The following is a 19,841-nucleotide window of genomic DNA, read 5'->3' on the forward strand; positions in this document are numbered from 1 at the left end:
TCAGTGGTTAGAGTATCAGGCCTCTGACTAAAGCATCTCGGGTTTGATTACACTCAAGGGCCGTGTGCCTCAGTTGCAGGCTCCATACCCTGCCCAGTCAGGGGCATGTGGGAGGCAACGAATTCACGTGTCTCTCTCACATCAATGTTTCTCTCTCCCTTCCACTCTCTCTAAAATCAATGAGTGAAAATATCCTTGGATGAGGATTAATAAAAAAAAATAATATATCAAAACTCAATCATAGAAAAGCAAATATCTCATTAAAAATGTGAAAATATTTGATAAACACTTCACCAAACAAGATGTACAAATAGCAAGTAGCTCATGAAAATAAACATTTAGTCACCACTAGGGATCTCCAATTGAAGCTACAATGAAATACTATTGCACACCTCTCAGGAAAATGTAAATTGCTGACTACACAAAGTGCTGGTGAGAGTGCAAATAGATGCAGCGATCTTGAGAAAGAAGAACAAAATTGGAAGGATAACAATACCAGATATTAAGTTCTGCTGCAAAGCCACTGTAATCAATACAGCCTGGTACTGGCACAAGAAAAGGCATATAGATCGATCAAACAGAACAGAGAACCCAGATATTGACCCAACTCATTACGCTCAATTAATATTTGGTAAAGGAGTCAAGAGCATATAATGGAATAAAAACAGCCTCTTCAATAAACAGTCTTGAAAAATTTGACCAAGTATATGCAAAAAATTGAACTAGACACTGATTTACACCATATACAAGAATAAACTCAAATGGATAAAAGACTTAAATGTAAGCCATGGTACAATAAAAATCCTAGAAGAAACCATAGGCAGCAAGATTTCAGACATCTCTCATAGCTATATGTTTGTCAATACATCTCCTAGGGCAAAAGAAAAAAACAGAGAAAATAAATGAACAGGACTACATCAAAATAAAAAGCTTCTGCAAAGCAAAAGAAACCATCAACAAAATGAAAAAGGAACCCACTGTATGGGAGAACATATTTGCTAATGCTATATCTCATAAGGGGTTAATTTCCAAAATATATGAAGAACTCATACAACTTAACAAAAGGAAGACAAACAATCCAATTTAAAAAATGGGCAAAGAATCTAAATACTAGTAGACACTTCTCCAAAGAGGAAATACAGATGGCCAAGATACATATGAAAAAATGCTCAAAGTCACTGATCATCATAGAGATGCAAATTAAAATGACAGTGAGGTATCACCTCACAGCTCTCAGAATGGCTACCATCAACAAATCAACAAATGATGAATGCTGGCAAGGATATGAACAAAAGGGAACCCTGGTACACTGCTTAAGGGAATGCAGACTGGTACAGCCATTATGGAAAACCACATGAAGTTTCCTTAAAAAATTAAAAAATGGAACTGCCATTTGACTCAGTGATCTCACTTTCAGGAATATATCTTAGGAATCCCAAAATCAGAAAGAATATATACATTCCTATGTTCATAGCAGCACTATTTAAAATAGCTAAGATTTGGAAACAGCCCAAGTGCCCATCAGTAGATCAGTGGATAAAAAAGTCATGGTATATTTACACCATGGCATTCTATGCAGCAGTAAAAAAGAAGGATATCTTACCCTTTGAGACAGCATAGAGGGACCTGGAGAGCATTATGCTAAATGAAATAAGCCATCAGAGAAAGAGGAGTATCACATGGTCTCACTCATTTGTGGAATCTAATAACAAAATAAACTGATGAACAAAATAAAACCAGAGATATAGAAGCATGGAACAGACTGAGGCATTTCAGAGGGAAGGTGGAGGTGGGTGCGAGTGTGGAATGAGATTAACTAAAGAATTTGTCCTATATAATAAAAGCCTAATATGCTAATTACAAATCAAAGTGTAATATGCTAATGATATGCTAAGGCCATTCAACTGCTTGCTATGATGTGCATGGACCACCAGGGGGCATACACATTGATGGGGTCCCTCTGCCTGGCCTGTGCCCTCTCACAATCTGGGACCCCTTGGGGGATGTTGGAAAGCGAGTTTTGGCCAGATCTTGCAGGTCAGGCCAAGGGACCCCACTGGTGCACAAATTTGTGCACTGGGCCTCTAGTATGTATATATGCATAACCCATGGAAACAGACAATAGTGTGGTGAAGACCAGGGAGAGGTTGTGGGGTGGAAGGCATAATTGGGGGTAAAAAGGGGACATCTGTAATATTTTAAACAGTAAAGATATTAAAAAAAAAACTACAGTGCAATACTATTATACACTTGCTAGAGGCCCTATGCAAGAAATTCATACAAGAGTATGAATTTGCAGCCCTAACCAGTTTTGCTCAGTGGATAGAGCTTCGGCTGCGGACTCAAGGGTCCCAGGTTTGATTCCGGCCAAGGGCATGTACCTTGGTTGCGGGCACATACCCAGTAGGGAGTGTGCAGGAGGCAGCTGATCGATGTTTCTCTCTCATCGATGTTTCTAACTCTCTATCCCTCTCCCTTCCTCTCTGTAAAAAATCAATAAAATATATTTTTAAAAAAGAGTATGAATTTGCAGCCCGGGCTTCGTCTGGAAGCTCGTCTGGAAGATCTTCCAGAAGGTTGTCCGGATGGTCGTTCCACACTGTTCAGCCGTTCGGTCGATTGGCATATTACGCTTTTATTATTTTATTATAGATGAGAAAAAAATACTGACTACATGAAATGTTGGTGAGAATGCAGATCATACATTGCTGATGAAAATGCAAAATGAAGAGTTACTTTGTAAAATACTTTGGCAGTTTTTTATGAAATTACATATGTACTTACCATATACACCAGCAATCACACTTCCAGTTATTTATGCTGAGAAGTAAAAAACATGTTTACACTTTACTTTATAGTAATGTTTATAGTGGCATTATTCATAATGTGAACAAATAGACACAATCTAAATGTCCTTCATCCAGTGAATGAATAAACACAATATAGTACATCCATACAATGAACTTACTACTCACAAATAAAGAGGAACAAACTACGCACACACAACAGGGATGAATTTCAAATACTATTTTACTAAATACAGGAAGAAAGACAAAGCGCTATGAACTATATTATTCTACTTATATAAAAATGCACAAATATAGAAATGAGAACACATTAATAGTTGCCAGAGTTGGGGATAATCAGAAATGTTGACTATCAGACTTGGCAGGAGGAATTTTTTCAGGCATGACATTGTTCTCTAACTCGATTTTGGTGATGGGTGTAGATGATGGGTACATATCCCTAAGCATATATCAAAATGCACAAATTTGTATTGCATGATGAGTGAATCCTACTATATCCAAATTAAGAAAAACTCATAATAAAGCATTCCTATGAATCTATAGGCTCAGCGGAAAGCCCCCTCTTATAAGCAAATTTGTAATACTTCCTATGCTTGCTTGTAATGGGGCTTCTTCTAAACTTAGGAATCACTCTCTTATAACACTTAGTAAACTTCTCAAAGTAAGCAAAACAAAATTTGAATTTTCCCTAAGTGATGCCTTCCAAAATGCAGAAGATAATTGTTTGGCCAAGCATATTGTCAAAAATAAGTCAAAGCTTTTCTGCTTGAAATATCAAAATTTGTTATTTCAACCTCCCTACATTGTTCATTAAACCAAGACCTCAGAAAAACTAATTTGTAGGCTGGTAATAAAAAACTGATATATAGTCATATTTATCATCAGGAATAAAAGTTTTCATCTTTTGATTCCACCATCCTTGATTCTCAACTTTAAGAAATAATATTTTATGTTGGGCTACCAGTAATCATACCCAAATTCAAATTCTATGCCAAAAAGAGAAAGTAGAAGACGAAAGCAAACAAATGAAATCAGCAAACTTTCAGAAGCACTCTTAGAAATCCCAAATGATGTGAATCTAGGCAGACAAAAATTAATTACATGGATATATTTAGCTGAAAAAGAGCCGCAATAGTCTTTTAGATGGTTTTCCTACCATGGGGAAATTATAAAGCAAATGGAGATGTAAAAGATAACCCCTAGGTTTCAGGACTCAGCAAATAGTTACATGGTAATGTAATTATCTAAGATAGGGTCATTGGGAACTCAGATGAGGGATTAAAATTGGACCATTTAATGTTTTCCATTTTTTATGCATTTGAGAAATTCAAATGAAGGGGTTGAACGGGCAGTTCTACAGTCTGTAGCTGAGAAAAATCTGACCTCAAAATCATTTTTTTTTATTTTATGTAGATGGTGGTTGTAACAAAGATGAGGCAGAAAAACAAAATTCCTTATTTGAAACACAGACTCTCATAAGCTTTTTTTTTTTTTTTTTTTTTGTACAATATCTTACCTGTACCCTCTGGTCCACACTTTTTGGCACTCCAGCTGGCTGGAACTTTCAACTCTAAAACAAACAAAACAAGCACGGGTCTTTGTTTCACTTTATTCAAATATTCTCTCATACTCTCCTTTCTTATTGTTTAATCAGTTTGTTTTTGGAATGTGAGTTATCTCTGAATTGAGATTTGATCAAAATTTAGTACCCAAACTTTTTATAAATGCCATTTACTCACCATGGACTTTATTTCTTACACTATTTTTCCCCTTTCTACTTTTCCCCAATACCCTACTTAGGAGTGGGGAACAATGGGAGTTCCAAATGTTTAGGAATTTTTCCAGATAACTGTGTTTCTACTTTTCCAATATGGCATTAAGTTTCATAAAAGTTCTGTTCACAGTACGGAGCATCAGAAAAGTGGAAATATTTGGTTAAAAAAAATTCTAGACAGAGAGCTGAGACAGTTTCATACGTCTCCAAGTCAACCACTATCCCAGAGAGGCAAAGAGAAATATTTGAAAATTTTCAGATTTCCTATAAAGAGAGAATGAAGGGTGGCGACATAGCTAGCAAATCTTCATGGATCTGGAGAACAAAATGAGAAAGATACAAGGGCTAATGATTGGAGGCCCTGGCAGGACCACATCGAGCTCAAGGAGCGTCACTGAAGATACGCTCAATAGTAAAAACCAGAGAAGGTGTGTGATATCTCACTAGCTTAGTATCAAATATGGCCAAAGCCTGCTTAGGTACTTTAATTATGTAAGCTTCTAAAAACTAGAGGAAAGTCGAACAAATAAGGAAATGTCTGGATTGCCAGTTTATAATGCTTATAAAAGCACCAAAGCTTTACCTAGCATTGACTTTTTACCCCCCAGGGAGACTCAATATAGTAAGTAAGCTGAAATATCAAAAATAGTGTTACATTTTTCTACACCTAAGTTATTAGGCTGATGAAAATAATTCATGTCCCCCTACTCATATTAAACTGTGTCAAACCTCCACAAATTTGAAATTTAAAATGTTTTAAAATACTTACCAGTGCAGAGAGTGTTGTTAGAAATAAGGAACTATAGTAAGTTGTCATAGAGATATGTTAATTGGAATCTAAGAGTGTGATCTAGGAAAATCAAGGTGGCTTCAGTCATTAAACCTTATTTTAGTACAAGTTAAGAGTAAATGAAGGCTTTAAATTATGAAGAGCTCAACAATTCATATGACTTGATGAAAACTGAGGTTATTAAAAACCCTTCAATATGATGTGCTTGCAATTTACCTCAGGGAATTAGAAATCTGTTTTTTGTTTGTTTGCTTGTTTGTTTGTTTTAATTGATTTCAGACAGGAAGGGAGAGGGAGGGAGAGAGAGATAGAAACATCAACGATGAGAATCATGGATTGGCTGCCTCCTGCATCTCCCTCGCTCCCCACAAGGGATCAAGCCCACAACCCAGGCATGTGCCCCTGACCAGAATCAAACCTGGAACCCTTCAGTCCCCAGGCTGATGCTCCATCCACTGAGCCAAATCAGCCAGAGCAGAAATCTGGTCTTTTAATAGATCAGTCAAAAATCTGGTCTTTTAATAGATCAGTCAAAGCAAATGCTAACAGAAAGCTAAAGATGTGTGTGTAATAGTAACTATGTGCTCACATGTTTATGGTATATTAATATCCCACAAGAAAATAGCGCTCAGTGATAAGAAGGTGGCTCCTGTTCAGCTGCTTTGCCTAAATATTGCCCTAGCATAGACCCAAAGGATAGAACAGAAGCCTAGTGAGAAAGCTGCCCCATGCAGGTGTGCTTTATCCAGTCCTGGGTTTCTGGACTACACCACCTGCAATGGGTCTGCATGGAGGATCCCCGCGGGGGTAAGGGGAATGGGAGATGGATCTTCCTCAAGGTTTTGGGTAGGGGAGGACATTTATAATGCAGGTAAAAAATCTAATTTCCTTTTCTTTTTCAGATTTTTCCAGGGTAAATGTGCTAGCCACAGCACTTGAGGCTCTGAAGGGACATTGTGAAAATGTATTTTTGTTACTATTGTTTTAGTAATGTTATTATTATCATTACTAGAGGCCCGGTGCACAAAATTTATGTGTGGGTACAGTTCCTAGCCCTGGCCTGCAATCAGGGCCATCTTCCCCGGTGCCCGCAGCCAGTCCCACCCCCTGCCGCCACCCACTCCCAGTTCCCTGTTTGCCATTGGGTAATCAGCGCCTGCCAGCCGGGGGGAGGAACCGAGGGGTCAGCCATTCTGCCCGTTCGCCAGCCCTGCTGCCTGCCACCACCCACCCCTGGTTCCCTGTTCGCCATCGGTCAATCGGAGCCTGCCAGCCAGGGCAAGGTACCAAGAGGTGGTCAGTGCTCCTCATAGTGACTGGTCGAGTGGTCATGCTGGTTGTTTCACAGTTAGGGTCAATTTGCATATTATCATTTTATTATATAGGATAGAAGCCCAGTGCTCTGGTGGGGGTTGGCCAGCCCTGATGGGGCCCTGGATCAGGGTGGGGGTCCCCCTGGGGGGGCGGGGCCAGCTGGGGCAAGGGGATGGGGTCGATCTGGTCTCTGGTCATTCTGATTGTTCCACCATTTTGGGCGCTGGGCTTTTCTTATATAGGATTATTGTATTATGTGATCATTATAATTATATTACCTGTAGAAAGCCCATATTCTTTGGAGTGAGCTTTGTGCTAAAATATTGGACCCCATGCCCTCAGGATAATCCAAGTTGTCCAGTTCTGACTAAGATAGGGAGTCTTTCTAATGACATAAAGTGTGAGTGTGTCCATTTGGGTGAAACCTAAAGCCCCATTTCCAAATCAGCGTTAACGGCAAGGCAGCCCTCTGCTCATGTATATCTTACCTGTTCAACTTGTTCCAAACATGAGAAAGAACACTGCTTCATTTATCCATCTTCAAATTCCCCACACATGCTTTGCCTATTGTATATTCTTGTAATAAATGACATGTGTGTGTGTTTGTGTATCATTTCAAGCCACATCATGCTTGATAATTAAAATGAACTTTTATAACAGTGTGATTTGTCTCACACGTGAACTTTGGACAAACACAGTTAACTTCAGCTCAGGGCCTACAGATAGGAGAAAATTAAATTTTATCTGATACAGGGCACTTACAATAAATAATCAATAGCAGCTGCCCTGGACTCAAAAAAAAAATGTTAGGGGCCCTGCAGAGAAGCAAACAGACCGCACAGAGAAAAAAATGAACCTGCAAGTGAAGAGCAGGTGGGAAAAGAGACAACAGTAGATACAGCTGTGCATTTAAGACTCTCTCTGTTGTGACTTTGGCCTTTATTCTGTTTTGCCTCATTAGCCTAAACAGCCTCACTTTTCCAGCTCCTGCAGCTGCACCTGACTCCGGCTGCTCGTGCTCCTCACTTACCCAGGTTGGTTATCTGTGATTAACAGAAACGTCGATGTTCACATTTCTGACTTCATGACGAAAACCTGACAACAGCATCAGTTCATTCTCTCTTCTTCTTTCAGGTGACAATCCAATTTTCTTCTTCCTTTGACACAAATGTGTTAGGAAATTACAGAAAGAAATTTCAAAAAAGACCAAATAAAAATGGTAATTGCTGTGAGAAAGCTGAAGGTTTTCCTTTACACCCTCTCTCTTTGACTCTATTTTTTTTTTTTACTAGTTCTGTTCATGATATATGTCTTTCCTTTTCCCTTGGTAGAAATCCTTGGCAGTTTTCTCACTATATTTATAAACACTCCTATTGCATTTGGCATCATATCCATCATGTTCCATCGCTCCTGTCCTGTTCCTTGTTTTACTGCTATCTACTGGTTTTTAGTGGACACCGTGGGCTTCTCATGTGGGCAAAAGATTCTTTGCACACAGCTCACTCTAAAAGGATAAATGCCGCTCGCTACAGAAAGAAAATAAGAATAATAAAAACAACAGCAAAATTACTAGAAAAAAATGTAAATAACCTTTTAGAAAGTGAAGATGTTTTGAAAGTTATCCAAAGTCATTACCTCTGCCACTTAAATGGTTATAATAATTTCCCCCTAAAATGTATTAAAAATTAGAGCCTATCCTGCTTCCTTGTAAAAGAAATTTTAGAGACAAAACAGGTAGGTTTAGGGAATAAAGAGGGTCCATGGGACAGGAATGCATATGTGGAGGGTAGAAACAGCTGCAAGATGCCAAAATGCTTATCTTACTTGCACAGAGGACAAAGAAATGCCACAGGATAAGGGGGGAGGAAGACATTCATTCACAAGGCATCTGTAACCTTATGTTGGGGGAAATAATAATGCATATTTATTGACTGTATGTAATAATTTAATGAATGTTACTGTATCATGGAAGAAAATCAATTTGTTAATATAAAGGAAATGAAATCCAGGAAAATAATATGCAGAGTGGTATTATATGCTTTATTATTTTGGAAACAAGGTATGTATGTTGACTAATTTAATGTACTACATTGAAAGTAGGTTTTTATGGGGTTTTTTTTACATTGCCACTTAGAAAATGTTTTCCGTAGTGATTTTCTACTCCCCACTCTGTACCACCTTCTCCTTTCCAACACTTTTAATTCATTCTCCCAACTACCCCAGATGGTCAATACCCTCATGCCCATAATATCTCCTAATACTAATATTTCATAGTAACCCTCTTTCAGCCTTTTCTCCATAAAGCACCTCATATTATAATCATTTTAGCTTTTTTCTTTCAAAATCACCTCCCTTTATGTCTTTTTTACCTGGACCCAAATATAACTATAGTTTTCCTGTATATGGCTCAAATCAGTTAACATTTTACCCTGTCTGTATCTCAATAGTTGCATTCACTTTTTTAAAAATGTAAAGTTATTGGGGAGAAAGTTTGGATCAGAGACCAGTCCAAAAGCTTATTTGTTGAGCCTGCACTTGAATATGGTTGTTTTCCTAATTTTAAGACCCCTCATTTCAGAGATTTAACCTTCTAAGAAAAATGCATTAATTCCTCATATCACATTCCTGACCTTAAGAAACACATAGTGCATTTTAATAATTGCTGTTAACTTACATTCAGCACTGGTTTCCAAACACCATTATAAAAACATCTATAGATGTAGAACCTTTAAAAATAAACTTTCTCCTTTCTTCATGACAAGGTACCTGCTAAAGTTAGGCTCCTACCTGTCCACAGAAATTGAGTTAGGGGCACACTCTTCCTTGATGATTATATTTCAAAGAGATGGCTCCCAGACCCTTGAGAAAGACATTCTTGGGTTGAAAAATAGGCAAGAAGCTTTGCATCACAAACGGACAGGGGAAGGTTTTACAATGACACCTTTTTAAAGTATAAGCTCTAAGAAAAGGAAGTTCAGGGGCCTAGAGGCAGGAAGAAGCCTGTCTAATATTTAGTCAAGCTGAAGGAAACATTTTGTTGGAATTCTCACTTTCTTCATATTTTTACTCAAATATCACTTAGCTATTTTGTGTTCCCTGGTCATTCTCTATTAAACAATTATCCCATGGCCCCAGAATTTCCTGTCTCCGTTGCCCTGCTTCATTTTTCTCCCTGGAAATTATCTCCATGGAAAACATCGTATATTAACTTTGTGTCAACTATTTATTGCCATAGAATGCAGAATAACCTGTAGAAAACCTCCATAGCACATAATGAAAGGGGGATAGAGAGCCATTATTTATTAGCTTTCCCACTAATTGCTGGTTATAAAGTGATAAATAAGATAGATATTGCCTATCCCTTCAAAGAGCTTACCTGTATACCTGTGTGTAGAATGTTTTCTGAAGCCCTATATATCTTAAAAACATTTTTATTGTTTTCACACATAAAAGACAACTTGAATAATAATACAATTGGTGGATAACAACATTTCTCCTCTCTTGTCATTTGAAATGACCATTTAGATTCTGATACTTTTTGGAACATTGACTTGGATATTAAGTCTTTTCCCCATCCCCATTTCAACCAGTCCTTTACCTCAGGAAATTTTGTTTATTTATGCCTTTGATTTTTCCTTCTGTTCCAACTAATCATTTTGTTTTGTTGTTTTCATTTTAAGTTGATATTCCTAAAATGCTCGAGCTACATTGTTTCCCTATATTTTTATCATATGCTCGCTCGTTGTTTTCATCTTATGTCTCTCTTTCCTCTGCACTCTGGGGGAAGTTTGCTAACCATCTCTGACTTAATTTTATTTTTATTCACTTATTGACTTGAGAGAGAGGTATAGATTTGCTGTTCCACTTATTTATGCATTCATTGGTTGCTTCTTGTATGTACCCTTACAGGGATCAAACCCACAACCTTGGTGTATCAGTAAGATGCTTTAACCAACCGAGCCACCCAGTCAGGGTCTCATGGCTTTAATTTTCCAGAGCAGTAATTCTTCTTATTATTGTATTCATTTTTTCCTTTGTTCCATTAGTACATTTCTGAAGTTTATTTTTTTCCTTTGCTCTATTTTAAAAATTATAAGTGGTCTTCTTTATAGTGTAAACTATTCTTTCCCAACCACCCAAGGCATTATATAACCTCCTAATTGACATTTGCGCTAGCAGGTTCTCTTCTCTTTGTCTTTTATTTTTTTATAAAATAAGTTCTATTAAAAATTCAAGTAGATATTCATGGCTGATGTTAGTAATAGTGGTGAAGAATTTCTTATTAGTTCATTAGGTTTTGGAAGAGGGAACTTAGTGATTCACCTTTACTCCACCATTGTCAATAAGATTTCTTTAAACTCTAATTTATTCTCTAATCATTACACTTTTATGATTACAAATTAAGTTTTATTACTGTCAAGCTCTCAATGACTTTTCATTTCTCAGTAACTTAATTAACTCTCATACCCCTCTAAATAAATCTATAATATGGCTACCCTTCAATTTACAAACTCCCTGCCTTCTAGAACTCTGCATATAATTACTACTCACCCATAGAGCCATTAACTTTTACCTGAAGATCATCCCAGAAGTTTATTTCTTGCTAGTTTACTCAAATTATTACCCAGACCAGAAAAGTACCCCCATACTATACCTCCATTCAACTTTTGAAATTCTCAAACATTCATCTCAAATATAGATTCTTTGAAAACGTTTTCTGATTCTTTCAGCTGGGTATCTTTGTGCTTGTGTCTTGTAAGACTTTCTGTCCTATGTCATACATTATGGTCTTATGTGAAACTAGAGGCCCAATGCACAAAATTCGTGTAAGAATAGGTCTTCCTTCCCCTGGCTGCTGGCACCGGCTTCCCTCTGGCACCTGGGACCCGGGCTTCCCTCCGGCTGCCGGCAGGCACCCAGGACCCAGGTTTCCCTCACAGCCTCGGCTTCGTCTGGGAGGTCATTCAGAAGGATGTCCAGTCTAATTAGCTTTTATTATTATAGATGTCATAGCCTTCCTACCATTGTAAGCTTTTTTTGTGGAGGATACATTTTGCCTCCTTTTTGATTCTCCCCATCTTCAGAAAGAAATGATAAAATCTACAATAATTGTGGAATGTAAAGATATATATATCTGATCTTCAAAGATTTTAGTGATTTCCCAAGGCCTAGTAAATAAAGATAAATACTTAATAGAATATTCCATCCTCTTGCTTGTACTTAGGGTTCAACCATTATTTACTCCTCCCCTCACCCCCATTACTTAATATCTGGCCAAATCATGAAACTTTGTGTTTCTAGAATATCTTAAACTTTCCTGTTTCCATGTGTTTGCTCATGTGTTCTGTCCTAGAACATCTTTACAGTTGAAAAATGATCCTACTATTTAGTAATTAGATTAAATCCCCTTTCATCATTTATAGCTTTATATAATTTACCTCATCCTTTAATAATTACTTCTTTTCAACTTCTTATGGTCTTTCACTCACACTATACATCACATTCTAATTTGTATCATTATTAACTTAGATTCTGTTCTTTAATTTTCACTCTATTATAAGCATTACAAGTAATAGAACTGTGTTTATTCACATATAAAGTCCTCCAGAAGATAATTCATTGTTTGCATATATAAAAGAGAAAATTAATTTTTATGTGGAAGAAATCTATAATAATAAAGGCATAATATGCTAAATTGACCCAACGTCCTTCCAGGCATCCTTCCGAATGACCTTTCTGGTGAAGCAGGGGCTGCGAAGCCTGGGTCCCAGGTGCCAGAGGGAAGCCAGTGCAGGCAGCCAGGGGAAGGAAGGCCTACTCTTGCACGAATTTTGTGCATCGGGCCTCTTAGTATATGAATAAATGGCAAAGCAATGTTTTTGTAATAAAACATTCTGAGAGTCAAAATTAATTGAAACACATGGTTTTTATTAATTGCCTATCATTTTAAATAGTCTGGTAGATATTTTTATTTCATGGACATGTTTCTATAGGTCCATTACTACATTTTTTTTATTGTTAGGGAGAGAAACATTTAAAATAATTTGTAGTATGTTGCACCAGTAACTATTCCTTTATAACTGTGAAGCTCTAGCCATGTGTGTAGAAAACTCTAGTTCTTGTATTAGGTATACCTAATAAATTATTTTATTTCCAGTACAAGTTTCTAATGCAACCAGTTTCCTATGGCATTGACATGAAAATAGTAGTTAAGGACATACTTTTTATTAATTATCCATGGGATAAATTTTGTTAGGTTAAAATATTATTTCCACAAACATTAATACAAACATTAATTTGTATTACTATTAATTTAGTAATACACTATCCTATTTTAACCTTTTTATTTTTTAATACTAAAAAAATGGCAGACAGAAATTTTACCTTTGTGATAAAAGAATGAAAGTCTAATGATTGCCAAATAAGTGTAATCTTCAAAAGTGTCTCCTTATTCCAGTAATCATAAAAAAATGATAAAACCCTCTGAGAGAAGGGTGAGGAAAAATTATATATGTAATTGCATAGGTCCATTGCCAAAACATTATGGTGTAATAATTACCAATGATTTAATGTGTATGCTTATGTATATTTAATTCCCAATAATTTAATTTCTATAATTGTATATTTTATTCTCAATGAGTAGTTGCACAAACAACTATTTGAAGCACACTATTATTTTATACTTTTGTCATTGCTATTGATCTACAAAGCAAACCCTTCCTAAGTAATAGTCCTATTCATCTTTGCACTTTCAGAACATGAGTAATATGTGGTTTGTAGTGTTGGAGACAGTTTTATGGACAGTTTTATAATATAAGTGAAAATCTTCACATGTACTGTAGGTCATCCAGAAGAATTCTATCAAGAAAACTACACCATAAAGACACCAATAAATGATAAGTCAAAGGAAAACAGAACTGAGAGTAAACACTTTTTTTTACAACAAATCTTTCTAGTTTTGAGTATTTATTCTCACAAATAGAGAAACCTCCAACTAGTAAATAAGGATGACCAAATTCAGAAACAGTAATAACTGCAGTGAATTATTCTCCAAGGGCAGACATTAGAGATCACCTTTTGGAATTTATAAGGGGATTTATACAAAGAGGAAATTCAGATTTAGTACATTTGCAAAGTCAACAAGCTCCCATTAAAATATACTTAATGTTATGCAGAAAATAAAAAGCCTTAAAAGTTAAATGATAGGGAAACATTTTTATGAATAAAATAAATTATAAAAATTTAGTGAGAATAAAGTAATAAATTGGAGAGGTTACAATCACTGCAAACAGAACCATTTACCCATGAGTCACACAGAGCATAGGACTCTAAGCTCTGCATGCCCTACTAAAATAAGCAAATACATTAAAACAACAACAACACAACTTTGGGGGCTTGAAAAATAAATTATGTTCTCCCGAATACAAAAAAACAAACAAACAAATAAAAAAAAACAATTTAATAATGAAAAGAATGTAAACTGTAAAAGTTCTACAAGTAACAGGATATAGTTACTTTAATATCTTATCTAATAAGAGGAAATATGCAAATTGACCATCACGTGGTAACAGTCAAGATGGCTGTGCCCACAGCGGAGGCAGGGATTCCATAACACAAGATGGCTGAGCCCACAGCGGAGGCCGAGTTCACCTAACGAGCCTTAACGAGCAATCAACAGAGACCTGAGGCTGCGTGGCACTGGGCTGGGGAAGGAGACCTGAGGCTGTGCCCCCCACCCCAGCACCAGGCTGGGTGACCTGAGGCTGTGCCCCCTGGCCTGGGCTGGGGGACCTCAGGCCACATTACCCACCCCAGTGCCAGGCGACCTGCAGGTATGCTGGGGGACCTGAGGCTGCACCCCCCTCCTGATGTGTGCAGGGGCACCTGAGGCTGTGCCCTCCACTCGGCGGGGCTTGACAAGGGTGGGGTCGGTCGGGTATGGATCTCACCCAATGGGGGTGGAGCAGCTGTGTCTGGGTCTAGCACAATTTTGAGGTGCTGCAGTTGTGCGGAGACTTGACTCTGGGTCCCGCAGCGTGCCCCAGACTCTGACAGGAGGAAGATTTTCATATACATTTTACTAATTTTCTTTCATCTCTGACACTTCTATTATAGAGAAAGGGAAAATAGCAATATTAAAATATTTCCTCTAATTAATCCCCTTTTAATGTGCATGAATTTCATGCACCGGGCCACTAGTTTTAGCATATTAATATATTTAAAAAACAATTTTGAATTTGTTGTTTCCACTTTGAAAAAATTCAGAATATGCAAAATGGTGGTCAAAAAGTTAGTCAACTATTAAAATAATGTTACATGTAGTCAAATAATTTTAGAAGCAAAATTATATAAAAATAATTTTAGTATATTCTAGCAGAAATATCTCTAATTTGTAATACAGATTTATTTGATACTAGAGGCCCAATGCATAGATTTGTGCACTGGTGGGGTCCCTCAGCCTGGCCTGCACCCTGTCACAATCCAGGACCCCACTGAGGATGTCGGATAGAGCATTTCAGCCCAATCCAGACAGGAGGGAGCCCTATCCTGAGAGTTGAACATCTGTCTCCTGGTGGTCAGTGCATGTCATAGCAACTGGTCGACCAGTTGTTTGGTCATTCAGTCATTTGGTCACTTAGGCTTTTAAGTATATAGACTAGAGGCCCGGTGCACAAATTAGTGCATGGGTCGGGTCCAGCTGTCCCGCCTCAATTGGGGCCGATCAGGCCAGCCAGGGGGAGGGTCTGTGGGTGGTTGACCAGCTGGCCCCGCCCCCAATCGAGGTGGGGGGGTGATTCCCGCCCTCCCACCCCTTGGGTGAACTCCTGGTTGGACTCCTGGTCGAGGGGACAATTTGCATATTAGCCTTTTATTATATAGGATGAGCATTCTGGAGGGATGCTTCCAGTTGTTAGTTTCTTTGGCCTATGAAATCTTAAAAAGAGCTTGACTGTTAATATTTTTAATGTAGAAATATGTTTGAACTTGTGTTTTTTCAATACAGTGCTATTTTTTCTTTATCATATGTTATCACCCACCAGAGAGCATCTAGCATACAACCAAGTAGGCATAATGACTCAGCTAGTGGACATCAGCCATCTGTCACTCACCACCCCAGGTTGGTACATGGCCCATGAATGCTGTAGCTTTGGGTACAGACTGGAGGATATCTAAGACCTTAAGAGCCTAGTCACCAACTCTGATTTAATAACACAACTACTGTTTAATGTCAAACTTGTCAGCAACAGAGATTCATGGCAAAATTCCCACTCAGTTTCTCAAAAAGATCAGGATACTATTTGCTGATGAGTTAATTATATCGGATCCTTCTTTTCATACTGGAAGGGGCAGGGATTCATTCTGACTGAAATTAGGTATAAATTTGACTTCCCTTCCTCACAGTTCTTCTGCCAGTGCTATACTCTGGGAGCTTACAGAGTATTTGATCTACTGCCAAGAAATCTTGCATAATCTAATTATAGAGCAAAGAAACCACTTTTTAAAAGGGATATATTGTATTACATACAAGACCTACTTCTACCACATGACATGTCTTCAAGAAGTCACCATTCTGTTAGAAAAATAGAGCCTTTTGAAGACACTGCTGTGGTGGCAGGTTGAAGATGATTCCTTGATAGGATCAGTTGCCATTCTCAACTGATGGCAATGGTATGATGCTGTGTCCTCAATAAATACAGCAAAATCTGGTAAGTAAGGGATTAAAGTGGGAGAGGTCTGCTTACCATCACTCCTTGTAATGCATTGGGGGATTTTTGCATCCTGTCTTTGCATTCTTGGCTGAGAAGATTTAAAGGTACTGTTTCCCACAGGGAAATCTCTTCCATGAGTGGACAGAGCAAGAATTAAACATGCCATGGCTGCCATGCAATTATCTAAACTCTTTGTGCTGAGGACCAACAGGCAAGGAAAGAACATCACCCAGGCAGATTCTCACTTCGACCATCAGGAGGAAGAGCAGCTGCTGCTGCACAGCAGAGCAGACAGGCGTATGTTCGGCATCTGGCAGTGATGTGCTCATCAGGCCAGTTATATATCGCTCTTCTCAACTCCTTGTTCAGTTATGAAATATGGTAGCTTTAAACCAGTCATGGTTGGAGTATTTCACTACAGATATAAGCAAATGTTTTAACACAGGGCCTTTACTCTTTTTATTTTCCCAATAGGTAAAATAAATAATTACCAGTGCTTCATTCATCCCAGTAAACTTCTGGGCTGTCTCTTGGTATCCCTTTGGCCGATTTTAATTTTAAATCACTTAGTGCAGTAGTCATAGCATGAGAATGGGCTGGTGATCAAACACCTCAGTGATAAGAATCTGGGTCACTCCACAGGTAAGCTGCTTAGTTCAGCAGACTCTCTCCTGTCTGCTGATCTAGATAAGAGTATAGGGAATTTGGATTTGGTATTAGAGGAGGAAGATAACGATGATCCTGAAACCAACTATGTCAGTGAAGACGGTTGTTTTTTCCACTAATTTTATTTAAAATTTCTCCAGAAAAGAGACTAAAATTCCTGAATATGCCTTCTGAGATGTCTTGAATTTATTATAATAATAGAGGCCCATTGCACAAAATTTGTGTATGGGCAGGGGGTCCCTCAGCCCAAACTGCACCCTCTCCAATCCAGAACCCCTCGACTAAAATTCCTGAATATGCCTTCTGAGATGTCTAGAATTTATTATAATAATAGAGGCCCATTGCACAAAATTTGTGTATGGGCAGGGGGTCTCTCAGCCCAAACTGCACCCTCTCCAATCCGGAACCCCTCGGAGGATGTTTAACTGCCAGTTTAGACCCCGCAGGGATCACTTGTCTGCCTGATCGCCCCTAACTGCTCACCTGCCTGCCTGATTGCCCTTAACCGCCTCTGCCTCGGTCCCCACTGCCGTGGCTTTGTCTGGAAGGACATCCGGAAAGTCATTGGGCTGTCCAGTCTAATTATCATATTAAGCTTTTATTATTATAGATACAAGTGGATTCAAGTGATATAAGTTGTAGTCAATGGTGAATATTGTCATGTTCTAACTGGAGTCCCTCCTGCTTTTTAATAAATGGTTAAACTCATTTTTAAAGTTCAGCCTTGTGTTTGCTTGCCTTTTAATATGTTATCTAGTAGTGAGATTATAAGAGAGAAAGTATCTCTTCCTAATTTATCTTTAATTATTGAAGCTTCCTGGTAGCTACAAAACTAACATGTAGTAGAAAAAACATATTAATTTGTTCATTTTGCCACACTTGACTTCTTCCTTAAAAATATAACTGAAATCTGAAGCACAGCAGCAAACAAGTCATAAACTGAGATAAATTATGACCCTCACATCTGTTGCCATCCACATCTATACAGAATGAAGATGCCTGGGCCATGAGGGAATCCTCCTTTGAGAGCAAGAAAAGAAGATTATTAGCTGCTTTTTTTTCTTTCATTGTAATTATGATTATCTTTTCATTGAGATGTTAATTTAATCAGCCATATATAGAGATGGGATAAACTGTCTTCCTTTCATCTCCTACATAATTCACAATCAATGTCCGTATACCCTCCCTTGTGGATTCTCTACCTCAGATCTGATTTTCTGCCAAAAGTTGCTCAAAAGGACATGCCACATATCTGTCATAATTACAATAATATAAAGGCACTGTATAATCAGACAGCATAAAATGATATTATGAAATTAAGCTTATATTCATACCACATTCCCCAGTTACGTTGCTAAACAGTTTGCCTATATCTTCATCTTAAAGCTTATTTTTTAGTTCTACTATTATATGATTTTATCAAAATACTTAATTGGTATTTTTGGAATGATGACTGTGGAACTTGATGTTGTTTTAACAAAGCAGCAAACAAATATTTACCAAAGATGTAAAAGAAAGTCCTTGGCTCCTTAAACTACTCTTCATTTACTGTCATGGGGAATAATTTTATAATTCTTAGCATTACCTCTGTTTATATTAGTTCAGACTAACTTTTCCGAACAGCATAAATTTACTTATTATGTGGCCATATTGTGTTGGCTGTAGAGGACCCAACAGGGAAGAGGTATTAGTTTCTTTGAATAGTTTATAATTATTTTTTAAATTGTATGTAAAATATCATAAGGTTAAAATAATGTCAATGGGTATCATTTAGTTTATTTTGTCCTACTTTTGTTATGTATATTTCATATGTCATATCAATGTAATTTGAAAAATAGAAAGAATTTATATTTTGAATAAATAGGGCTCATAGAAATTAGGTAAATTTCCCACTGCAAAATCAAAATTTGAATCGGATTCTACTACTATATCAGCATGTTTAAATTTTTTCAGCATCTTACTTATGACTGAACAAGCAATGATATATTCTTGTAGCATAATACACTATATAAGAGTCATAAGGAGAGCAAACTGAACATTTGTATTCTTTGAAGCATTCTCCATACACTTATCTACTGTTCATTTTAAAAACTCAGAATAAAGTTTTATTATGGACAGATAACTTTTTAAATTTTAAAAATACTCATTGATGTGTTATGAATTTTAAGGCACTTAAATATTTTTAAAAAAATGAAATTCTTATTCATAGGATTATGGAAATACAAGTGATTTCAAATCTAGACATATCCTATCTAATAAAAGAGAAATATGGTAATTAGCAGTACACCCTCTACCCTTCCCATTGGCTAATCAGGGCGATATGCAAGTTAACAGCCAGCCAAGATGGCGGCCGGCAGCCATGCACTGAAGCGAACAGGAAGGCTTGCTTGCTCCAGTGACTGCGGACTCCAATGTTCCCCGCCTGACTTGCCGGCCTCTCAGCTGCAACTCTAAGCAACTATGTTGCAAATATAGAAGCTAAACAAAACCCCAGAAACCGGCTTTCAGTCAGCCGGGCTTCAGCCAGCCGGACCGCAACATTGTATCAAATACAGAAGGTAAACAAAGGCCAGCAACCTGCTTTCAGCAGCTGAGGCCTCAGAGCTAAAGCTAGCCCAGAATAAAAAAAGAAAAAGAAAAAAGGGAGCGGTTGGGAGCTTCAGTCACCCGCCAGCCTGAAAGCAGCCCTCAGCCCCTGACCCAGACTGGCCAGGCACCCCAGTGGGGACCCCTACCCTGATCCAGGACACCCTTCAGGGCAAACCAGCCGGCCCCCACCC

At 37.8% G+C, this 19,841-nt stretch overlaps 1 long non-coding RNA gene across 1 annotated transcript; it reads right to left on the reverse strand.

Moving 5' to 3' along the window:
- Positions 1-7,187: 7,187 nt before the first annotated feature.
- LOC106727934 lies at positions 7,188-16,990 on the reverse strand. Its single transcript, XR_001364169.1, has 3 exons — positions 16,887-16,990; positions 7,716-7,842; positions 7,188-7,261 (listed from the first exon to the last, which is right to left on the reverse strand). It is a non-coding gene; the product is annotated as an uncharacterized LOC106727934 (long non-coding RNA).
- Positions 16,991-19,841: the final 2,851 nt, after the last annotated feature.

The sequence above is a fragment of the Myotis brandtii genome, unplaced genomic scaffold (assembly GCF_000412655.1).
Source record: "Myotis brandtii unplaced genomic scaffold, ASM41265v1 scaffold503, whole genome shotgun sequence".
In the NCBI taxonomy this organism is placed as follows: domain Eukaryota; kingdom Metazoa; phylum Chordata; class Mammalia; order Chiroptera; family Vespertilionidae; genus Myotis; species Myotis brandtii.